The sequence below is a fragment of the Camellia sinensis genome, chromosome 11 (assembly GCF_055761805.1).
Source record: "Camellia sinensis isolate YWXY chromosome 11, ASM5576180v1, whole genome shotgun sequence".
Taxonomy (NCBI): Eukaryota; Viridiplantae; Streptophyta; class Magnoliopsida; order Ericales; family Theaceae; genus Camellia; species Camellia sinensis.
The window spans coordinates 134313017-134324601 of NC_138971.1; the positions used below are offsets into that span (position 1 = coordinate 134313017).

Genomic DNA, 11585 nt, shown 5'->3' on the forward strand with positions numbered 1-11585 from the left:
TTCTTGCCTACGTTGGTTGTTGATTTCTAATTTTTATTATCTTTGATAATGTCAATATATTTATTTGGAATCTTCTTTTCCAAAGTCTCCATGAGATTAATTATAAATTTCCTCGACTCTCATCTGTAGAAAAAACTCCTTTAAGGAAATATCTTAGAAAAAACTTTTGGAATTGCTTCGGATCACTAACTTTACTATTATGGAACAAAAGCATACCTTGTTTCAAAATGTATTCCAAAATGTTTTTTTTTTTCGTAACCCTCTGTACTCTTAATATTTTTAATTTCAAATCTCTATATTTGAAAGCCGTATCCATCCAAACGAACCCCGATTGTTGAATTTCAAGAATATTTCTTTTTCAGAGTAGGCACATATCTTAATTAAGCCACTAAAATTTGATGTGTTACCAATGATATTTTGCACTTTCATTTTGTAGATATGGAGTTGCAAATACGTTGTGCACCATTTTTTCCCTTTCCCATCAATATTTGATTTGTCCTTTGTTAAGAATCAATTGCCTTATCCAACTAATACTGTGATATATTCTTGTTTGAACAGTGGTATGTCACATTCATTTTCAACACGAAGGGACAAGAATCTATCCAAGATAACTGGATTTTTTGAAAATAACCTAATGTTTGACGAGAGGTGAAAAATCTAGAAATCCCCGAGATGTTGATTTGTGATTATGTATCAATTTTAGGCAGTATATAACAATCCCAATCAAACAATCAAGACAAATCGACACAACGATTTTACGTAGAAAAATCACAATTGGACACCTTCAATTGTGATAAAAAAAAACCATGGGCAACAGCTACAAAACAATCCACTAAGAAGATATAAAAGAATTACACAGGTATACTCTCAATTACCTAGTGAATCCACGCCCGAATTGAACCAACCTCTATGTGTCACTTCGAACCCCGTCTTCACCTCAGAATTGTCTTGACGATGAGCCACTCCGGAATCCACCAAAGCTTTAGGCTCGAATTCTTCAGAATCCACCGAAGAACAACTTTCTCTTTTTTGTGTGTAGAATAAACAAACAAACCTTTGATGTATACTTCTTAAACCATGAGTTGAATACTCAATGAAAACATCAAAAAAAAACTAGCAAAAAATCCCCAGATATAAACCTTAGAACCCAAAAAGAAGATCTGGAGAAGTAATCCTAGATTTGGACTGAAACACGAATTTATAGAAAACTGTCCCGCGAACTCCGCTCGAGTGCCCAACAGCCCGCTCGAGCGGCTTTAGCAAAATATGCGTGTGACAAAACAAAGGTCCGCTTGAGCGCTTGAGAACCCGCTCGAGCACGAAATTACACCTTCTAGTATTTTTACAAACCTGAAAAACTTCTGAAACCCAGCATTCTCCACTGGAGCGGGGGAATGTCCGCTCGAGCGAACAGGCAATTTTGAATGCATTTTTTCATTTTACTTCAGGGGCACTGCCCCTCGACCCCGCCTGGGCGCTGTCCCGGACCCGCCAAAGGGCGCTGCCCCTTGGACCCCCGCGAGCTGACCGAGCAGCTCGATCCCCGTCATAATCAGCGAAGTGGCAATCTTGAAAGCATTAGCATCACAAACTTCTCTGAAAGGCACAATTCAGGTTGGATTCCCATCTAAACACTCATAGCCTCACTGAAATAAAAGTGCGAAAATAAATACAACTAAAACGAGTTTTGTCAAACGGGATTGCCAAGAATAAAAACCTAACAATCTCCCCCTTTGGCAATGCCGTGACAAAACACACCTAACAAATAAAATCCTAAACACCCCAACCCATTACAGCCAACAAGAACAAACTTCTTTCTCAAGGTCATGTTTTGCAAAGCAACTATTAGTGCCACAATCTCCAAAACAACTATTAGTCCCACAAAAGTATATGAAAAAGCAATAGACATATGACACGATTATCTTGAAACATGAGATGGAAAACATGAATAGATGAAAACTAAGACTCATGAAAAAAAACTCTCAAACAACAAAAGCAAGATTATAAACCAACCCAAATCAAGATGAACCAAGCTCCCCCTCACAAAAAGCAACCACAAACACTGAAAACAGTGAACAAGAAGAGAAAACAAAACAAAATACTATGGTGGAGCAAGCAAGGAATTTCAGATTAGTACCTTAAAACACACAAGACTATCCAAGAAGCACAATTACTAGTAAACACAATGTGCACAGTCTGTAGAAGATTCCTCATGAAAGAAAGTGATGCATTATGTGAAAAGCATAGATCCCATGATAAAAGTGTGTGTGTGACTCTTGGAGTTCGACAAACACTAGATTCAATCCTAGTAGTGATCTGAAAGTTGGACCTTCGACAAGAGGATCTAAACACAATAAAGGAAAGTCAAACCACTAGGAATCAAGGGGTATTTGGTGAGGAAAAGCGAAGACTCCCCCTATATCAATGAATCTTTTTTTTTTTTTTTTCACACACTTTTTCTTTTCTTTCTTTTGCACATTTTTTTTTCTTTTCTTTCTTTTCTTTCTTGTGCACATTTTTTCCTTTTTCTTTTTCTTTTTCTTTTTCTTATTCTTTTGCACACTCATTGGCGGCTGACACGCTCAAGAGTATGGAAACCGAACTAGAGAAGCAGGGATATAATAATGATGGCCTGGTTGGTGACTCTGAGGTAGCCTTTTCCTCATGGCTGGACTGCAAAGAACAGAGGGGAAAGCCATGGAGATGCAAAAAGATGGAAGATGGTTAAGAGACTCAACATCACCCATGATATGCTAGTATAGGTCAATTTCTCTAGAAACGCAAAAGATCAATGACAGAAGTCCATAGAGAAAAAATAATCACTAAGGTAGAAGACTCCAAAATTTGCTAATCCAAGAGTGTGTACAGAATGAGACATACTAATCAAAGAAAACACACTCCAAAACGAGTAATGACCACAGAAAGCACACACATATTAACAGGTAATGGATATTCTTATCAATTCCAATATGCACCAAGGATCACTCAAAAATTTCAAGCTTGCAAAACCATACTAAGAAAACCTTTTTGGGATTTTTTTTATTTTTTTTCTTAACCAAAGCAAGACAAAAAACGAACATGCACACATTTTTTCCTCATTGAAAAAAAAACACACAGAAACCCAAAAACTAAAACAAATAAACAGAAACCCGAAAACTAAAACAAATAAACAAATTAACACAAGTCAAGTTTTCTCACCCAAACCGCTTTAGTATAAACAAAGTTGTGAGCATTGCGGTTCTTGGGTGATGTCTTGACGTTGTGATTCCCTTGGCTTGCAATGCGAACCCATCTCGACTTGGTTTCCAACTTCCTATTTTTAGGTCTAGGCAAATACACTCTCCCATGCAACTTATAACAATAAGGGCGAATATGACCATGCATACCACAATGATGACGAATAAAAACAGGGTGTATAGGGTGTACCTTCTTTTCTTTTACCTTACCAACTCTAGGAAGTGTGAGAAGTCCATCCTTATGTTGAATTTTTTGTTCTCCCTTTCCTTGAGTTCTTGTATCATGAGATGTAGATGTACTCTGTTTTTGCTCTTTGTTATCACCAAAGCCAATGCCACTCTTGTCAAAACAAATTTGTTGAGACCCAATGATATTGTCCAAAGTCTTTGATCCGCTGTTCCAAATGTTCCAAAGACCAATGGTAGCCATAGCACACTTGAGTTCTTCCTCTTTCTTGATCATTAGTTCTTCCAAAGCAACTTGAGACATCTCGAGAGTTTCAATTTTTTCTTCATATGTTGCATAGATCTGCTGTAGCTCATTCTACTCTATCTCACATGTCAAGAGTTTTGCACAAAGAGCTTGTCGATCATTTGAAATCTTAAGGGCGTCATTCCTAGCCTCGAAAATCTCTTTCTTTAATTTGACATTCTCACTTTCACATGCTTTGAGTTTCGTAGTGAGTTTGTCATTCAATTTGGATAAGTTAAGAGATTCCTTATACAACTTTTCATAAGCTTGCTCAAGCTCTTCATCATCACTCTCCGAGGATTCATCATCGGTGGCATTCTCAACCGACCTCTTCGGATACTCTGTTCGTCTTTCAGTTTCAGAAGCCGCCATGAAAGCAAGGAATCGTTTATGTCCCTCTTCACTTTGATCTTCATTGTCACTTTCATCTTCATCAGATTCTGATTCATCATCCCAAGTGATAGCGAGGGCTTTCTTCTTCTTCAAAACAAGTGGGGCATTCTGAAGCAAAGTGGCCAAATCCTTGGCATTCATAGCATTGGACTCTTTCAGAGTTCCCTTGTATCTTTCCTTTCTCTTTCTTGGCTATAGAATTAATTTTGAGTTTATCTTTGCCTTTAGATTTATGGGTATGAGTAGATTCCAAAAGTTTAGGGTTCTTTTTCAGAAAAGATTTTTTAAATTGTTTAACAAAAGCAGCCGTAATCTTGGAATCTATCTCACAATCCTCATCAGAATCCTCTCCAACTCTATGAGAACTACTAAAAGCAATATCTTTTTGTTTCTTTTTGAAATTCCTATGTGCCTCATAAGTTTGGAGATTTCCAACCAACTGATCCAGCTTGAGGTTGTCAACATCTTGAGCCTCCTCAATAGCTGTAACTTTTGGTTGGAACCGATCGGGCAAGGATCTCAAAATTTTTCCCATAACTTTCGATTCTGGTATTTTTTCACCTAAATTGAAGCTGGAATTTACAATGTTACTCAACTTCGCATAAAATTCATTAAAGGTCTCACTATCTTTCATTGAAAGGTTTTCGAAACTAGACGTGAGCCTTTGAAGTTTTGAGCGTTTAACAGAAGGAGTGCCCTCATGAATAGTTTGTAAGATATCCCAAGCCTCTTTTGCGACTTCACAATTGCAAATACGACTAAACTCTTCAGGTGTGACAGGGCAAAAGAGAGAATTGATAGCTTTACTATTCCAGCTACTATTTTGGTAATCAATTGTGTCCCACTTTTCAATTGGTTTGGGGAAAGTTACTCCATCAATGGTAATTGTTGGTTCAGTCCACCCATTCACGACAGATTGCCAAACTTTTTCATCTATTGATTTCAAAAACGATCTCATCCGGGCTTTCCAAAAAGAATAATTGGATCTGTCAAGTAGGGGTGGTCGAACCACAGAATTTCCCTCACGAATTGTATCCATTATCACAAATCAAACAAGATCTCGCTCTAATAGATTTGTAAAACAAAAAAAAAAATAGAGCGGCCTGCTTTGATACCAATTGAAAAATCTAGAAATTCTCTAGATGTTGATTTGTGTTTATGTATCAATTTTAAGCAGTATATAACAATCCCAATCAAACAATCAAGACAAATCGACACAACGATTTTACGTGAAAAAACCACAATTGGACACCTCCAATTGTGATAAAATAAACCACGGGCAACAGCCACAAAACAATCCACTAAGAAGATATAAAGGAATTACAGAGGTATACTCTTAATTACCTAGTGAATCCACGCCCGAATTGAACCAACCTCTATGTGTCTCTTCCAACCCCGTCTTCACCTCGGAATTGTCTTAACAATGAGCCACTCCAGAATCCACCAAAGCTTCAGGCTCGAATTCTTCAGAATCCACCGAAGAACAACTCTTTCTCTTTTGTGTGTAGAATAAACAAACAAACCTTTGATGTATACTTCTTAAACCATGAGTTGAATACTCAATAAAAACATCAAAGAAAACTAGCAAAAAATCCCCAGATATAAACCTTAGAACCCAAAAAGAAGATCTGGAGAAGTAATCCTAGATTTGGACTGAAACACGAATTTATAGAAAACTGTCCCGCGATCTCCGCTCGAGCGCCCAGCAGCCCGCTCGAGTGGTTTCAGCAAAATATACGTGTGACAAAACAGAGGTCCACTCGAGCGCTTCAGAACCCGCTCGAGCGCGAAATCACACCTCCCAGTATTTTTAAAGACCTGACAAACTTCTGAAACCTGGCATTCTCCGCTCGAGCGGGGGAATGTCCGCTCGAGCGAACAGGCAATTTTGAATGCATTTTTGCATTTTGCTTCTGGGGCGCTGCCCCTCGACCCCGCCTGGGCGCTGTCCCAGACCCGCCAAGGGGTGCTGCCCCCTGGACCCCCGCGAGCTGACCGAGCAGCTCGATTCCCGTCATAATCAGCGAAGTGGCAATCTTGAAAGCATTAGCATCACAAACTTCTCTGAAAGGCACAATTTGGGTTGGATTCACATCTAAACACTCATAGCCTCACTGAAATAAAAGTGCAAAAATAAATACAACTGAAACGAGTTTTGTCGAACGGGATTGCCAAGAATAAAAACCGAACAAGAGGACAACTGAATCACAAGCAACATTAACAAATCAGGTGAGTGGTATTTTTTTGCTAGTCCCTAAAATTACTGCAATTTTCAAACTAAATTGTTCCTGTGGTATAGTTATGCTAGTAAATGTTCTTTGTTAATGAACACTCTTCCCCCCCCCCTCTTTTCTCCATAGGGAGCTATCACACAGCTGTCAGAAACATATTTCCACACTGAATGACTGGATGGACAAGTTTATATCTCGGATTGAAGAACTGAATTCTAAGTTAACCAGCAAGAGAGGTTCTACTAGCCCACAAAACATGCCTCTGCAAGCAGAAGCCTGCAATGGATCTGCGCCTACTTCTTACTTCATCTCTAGTTTAGGCAATGGTTCCTTGACCGGATCTATCATGCCTAATTCTTCATCTTCCTCCCAGTTAGCAAAGGAGTCCCCCTTAATGGAAGAGGTAATCTTTTTTGAATTCATCATGTTCATTTAGTGGTCGCAATATATTTATGCAACGTGTTAAGAGCCAGGGGCAAAAATGAAATCTGTCATTATTGAAAAGTCACGTAACTCGTTGTAAAATGAAAAAATGAATTGGGAATAGCTAAAAACTATTCTAGAAGAAGAATATAAAGGAAAAATTTTCAACCATTATTTAAAATATTTGGGGTGTGTTCTTCAACTATATTCCGAAGTTCTTCGATTCCATATACTACGCTTGGTTCTTAGTTTAGAGCAGGTTTTATATTCTAATACAAGTTTTCACTCAACAACTTTTCTGTTATGATCTAATTCTTAGATAAAAGAGTTGTCTCTAAATAGTTATGGATCCTACTATTTGATAAACAATTTAATAGTGGCAAGTTTCCTGGAATTTAAGGATAAAAATTCACACTGAAGGCCAAGGAAGCCATCAGTTTATTCTAAATGTGTTCCGACTAGTACAGAACTTATGAGTAACTTCTATCAAGCTGTACCAAGTGATCTCTACTAGTTCACATACTTTTTTTTTTTTGGATAGGCGAAAGTCAATTGTAAGTTGTTAGATTAGCTCTTAGGGGAAGTTGAACCCCCAGCCTCTCTTGTACAAGCACCTAAGTGCTGCTTCCATGCCACTAGGCCACAAGGCAATGGATTTGTCAATAATAATAGTAGCAAAATAATTTTCAAAATAAGAGCCAAAATTCCACTTAGACAATAATAATATTAGCAATTCTATATTACTAATAATATTTATTACTATAGTAAAATACATCCTTATAAATTTTTGTCAAACAATTTGCAAAATAATTTATGAAAATTCTAAATTTGGTCTATTGCGCTATGTATTGATGCCTTTCAGTATGTTCCAATGGGATTTGAATTTTTTATGGAAATACTAGAATTTCACTATTCTACTAGTGCTTTGTTTTTGTCTCTTTGGAAACAAAAATATTTTTTTGCTGTTTAAATGGGAACTGAAAATTTTGTTCCCTAGCGTCTAGTGCCTACCAGCTTCCCAGAAGGCTACCATGCTATCTCACCAACAACTTTCCATAACTGGATAGACTAAAAATGATTTTAACACATGGCTAAACCCAAGTAATTGGGACCATGGGTTGCTGAGTTGAGTGTGATTTGAAGTTTGTAAGTTCTTTTCTTTGGTGTTTATCCTTATCTATGTATATTAAAGAAGGAATAAAGCATATCTGATATTCATGCCTACCAGGTATTTGACAAAATGCCTCAAACTATGGTGGTATTGATTAAAACATATCAGAATTGTTGTTCTGCAATTTAATAAACTGACAAAGGTATTAGTTAAAAAGTGGACTAGTATGGATGAAGTTTTTTGGTTTAGGCGTTTCTTAAAAATCAATTCTTGGGTTTGTAGCTCCTTTGTGTTAAGAGTTCTAAAAGGGCTTTGTGTTCACATATTGGGCTCCAAACCCATGGCTCATTCCAAAAGGTACTGATATTGGAAATTCACTTCATTCTTGGGTTGCTTTACATCTGTATGTAGAAGTTAATATAACAATGCAAAAAATAATTCAACTTTGGTCAGTTTATGAATAAAAAATTGGGCAACAGTCACTATTATGTACCTTAGTGGATGTTGACTTATCAAGACTCCATAATAGTTATGTACTTAGATTTGCAAAGTGTATAGTAGCTGACCTTAGATTTGCTAAGTACTTAGATTTGCAAAGTACATAGTAGCTGACCTTAGTGAGTTGAATTCCTTTATGCAATAGTATGGTGTATCACCAGAAAGATTTGGAGAGTATAAGGAACAATGTAGTTTCTTCAAGGTCTTAACAGCTAGTGCAGATTCAGATAATAACGTATTGACTACGGGCAATTTGTTATATTTTATCAATTATCAATCTATATGATATTCCAGCTAAAATTTTCTCTATATGAATTATCAATTGATTATTTATTTTTATCAATAAATAAGTTTTACTCTCCAATGTTTTTTTTTTCTCCCTATATATTTGAACATTCTAAATTTAGAACATTTATTTGTATCAGGTCTATGTCTCCACAGTCCATGCACACAATTATCCTGTTACTGCCTTCCAGTGGCATCCAGAGGTACTATCTTTGAAGTGTATCTCATCATAATTGTATTGGGAATGTGAGATTCATGATTTTGTTTATTGGATGCTGTCCTATGTTGTTCATTAGTCATTATTGTCATCGTTATTTTTGATCTAGTTGTGTTGACCTTCTTGTGTTTTGGAAATGATGCCAACCTTTCCAGTTAGTGTGGAGACTATGCTAATGGAGGGAGCTAATTAGAACACTTTTTAATTAGCTCCAATTGTTTACACTTGCTAATTGATGCATAGGAATGACACTTTTTATTGATGCATATCACCTCAAGCCCATAATGAGATAGATAATGATGGTATAGATCAGTTTTGTATTTTTAGATTTTTGATGCAAAAATATTTGAAACATTGTCCATTTGTTTATGTTTTTTCAATCTTCTTTGCATGAGATATTCCAATTTGATTAAGAACAAAGTAGATAAGAGTTTAGGGGAAAATATATTTATTTTGTTGTTCCTTGAGTGTTGTTTGTACCTAAATTAAATTGAATTCCCTCCAAATTTGTGTTCAATGACACGTGGGAATAATATTTAATAACTTTTTCAATTATTTTTTTCTCTTTTCATTTCCTTCCTACCAAACAAAGCATAACATTGTTGAGTATTGTTGTTGTAGGAAATTTCTGCCTTAAGATGGAACCGTTCTGGAGAAAAGATTCCTTGATAGATAAAAATGAAATTTGCTGTGTTTAATTCCAGTAACTTGAAGAACCAATTTACACTGTGAATGCACAACTGTCCAAAGTAAAAGAAAGATTTGTGTTGGGAATACAAGTTACTGAGAGGGTAATTTATATATAAATTGGGCCGAGTTTGGTAATGGGCCATTCTATGGGCCACAGTAAGAAGGGTTGAGTAAAGGGGCCTTGTAATTAGTCCGGTCCAGAAGAGCCTTGCAGATAGCCCAGTCCGAAGGAGCTTGGTGGTTAGCTCAGTCACCACGGTCGGCGCGATGACAGTTAGCTCGGTCATACTATATTGGGCCGAAGTATGTTGAGCTTTCCTCAGAACCTTGCTATTGCTTAGCTTGGTCCAAGCTCGATGTGATTAGTCCGGTCTCAGACAACACAGTTGGAATATGTCAAACCGAGGTACAAGCAGTGAAAGGAAGAACCGAGCTCGTGGGAGCTCAGACTAGTCTGCAGCTTTAGCATGCCCATGTTATCTCGGTCATATTGACATCCAACTATGGTAGAATCATCTCACTTGGTTTAAGCAGTGAGGGGGGTGTTAAAGGATAAGCATGATCTTTCAAAAAGGTGATTCCTAGAAGGACTCTATGTGGAGGAGTACGAGTCCTACTTGGATTGTGCCACGCGGAACCTATAAAAGCTCACAACATCACCTATGGAGAGGTAACACAACTTTGATTCCCGAATACACAGAGCTTTTGTCTATTTGTCTATTTTGCTGACTTAGGCATCGGAGAGGTATCCGGTACGCACCCGCCGGCTAGCTCACGTTTGTGTTTTCAGGGAGTAAAGCGAAGACGTTTGGAGGAGCGCAGACTTGATCAACAGGATTATACGAGAAGATTTTTTCTTGCTCGTACAATTGGCGCCGTCTGTGGGAATCACAGAAAGAACAAAACCTCTTGATCAAAGTTCTCCTCGCTAGATTAGACGCAATGGCGCACAATGAAGATTTGCCACAGTCCGCCATTGACGAGCAAACCTCAAAGGGAAGTGGGAGGCGCGAAGGTTTGCCTTCCATCCCTCCCATGGCAGATTTGGGGCCCCAGCGACCGAATCCCCGGAGGGATGTGAGGGGAAGGCGGGGTAACAGCCCCCGTCGCTTATCAAGTCCTGATAGACAGAGGCGGAGGATCGACCCTCAAGTTTTGGAGGATCGGGTAAAGGAGCAGGACGAGTTAATCAAGAAGATGGCAGCGGACATGGAATTGATGAAGCGCCAGATAAAAGGAAAAGAGGTGGCGACAGGAGAGGGGCGCAAAAACGATACGCCTCCTCGCCACTCGGAAGACCGTGGTAGGCATACCATGCCACCACAAGCAGAGAGTAGGAGCCTCAGAACAGGCGACACTCACTCAAGGACTTCCAGGACTCATTACTCCAAGTCTGAGAGAACGAGAACATTGAGGCCCTACACTAAGGGAAGCACTTATCGGCCCTCACATGCGCACCAAATGGCATCCAGGCAAATGGAGTTGCCTAGATCGTCCGACTTACAGACTGTGCTTGAAGAAAGGGCACGACTGAAGGAGGATGCCAGGGCACGCGACCCACACAGAGTTTCAGCCCTTCAACGGTTGGCTCCTCGAACGCATGGAAGCGTCGATGTTGGAATGCCAATACCGCACCTTGCCTACGAACCAATAGATAAAGCACTGGCAAGGCTACATAGCTCGCCGTTCATTCTGGCGATTGAGAACGCACCCTTACCTTCAGGCTTCATCCAGCCTAAATTTATGACTTACGAGGGGAAAACAAACCCTTACATGCACCTAAGCCACTTTTGCCAGGTCATGGTAGTGTACTGAAGAAACAAGGCTTTGATGTGCATCCTATTCCTATCCAGCCTTGGCGACCTAGGTTTGACCTGGTTCGAAAGGCTACCAGAAGGCAGCATAGCCTCCTTGGCGCAATTAGCGGAGGCATTCGTGACAAGGTTCAGAACGAACACCAAGACGCCAGTAAAGATCGATCAGCTACTCTCCATCGACATGGGCGACATGGAGACGTTGAGATCTTACA

At 38.8% G+C, this 11585-nt stretch overlaps 1 long non-coding RNA gene across 1 annotated transcript; it reads left to right on the forward strand.

The window, feature by feature from the left end:
* Positions 1–7405: 7405 nt before the first annotated feature.
* Positions 7406–9657, forward strand: LOC114294950 (uncharacterized). Its single transcript, XR_003640673.2, has 3 exons — positions 7406–7901; positions 8790–8852; positions 9488–9657. It is a non-coding gene; the product is annotated as an uncharacterized LOC114294950 (long non-coding RNA).
* Positions 9658–11585: the final 1928 nt, after the last annotated feature.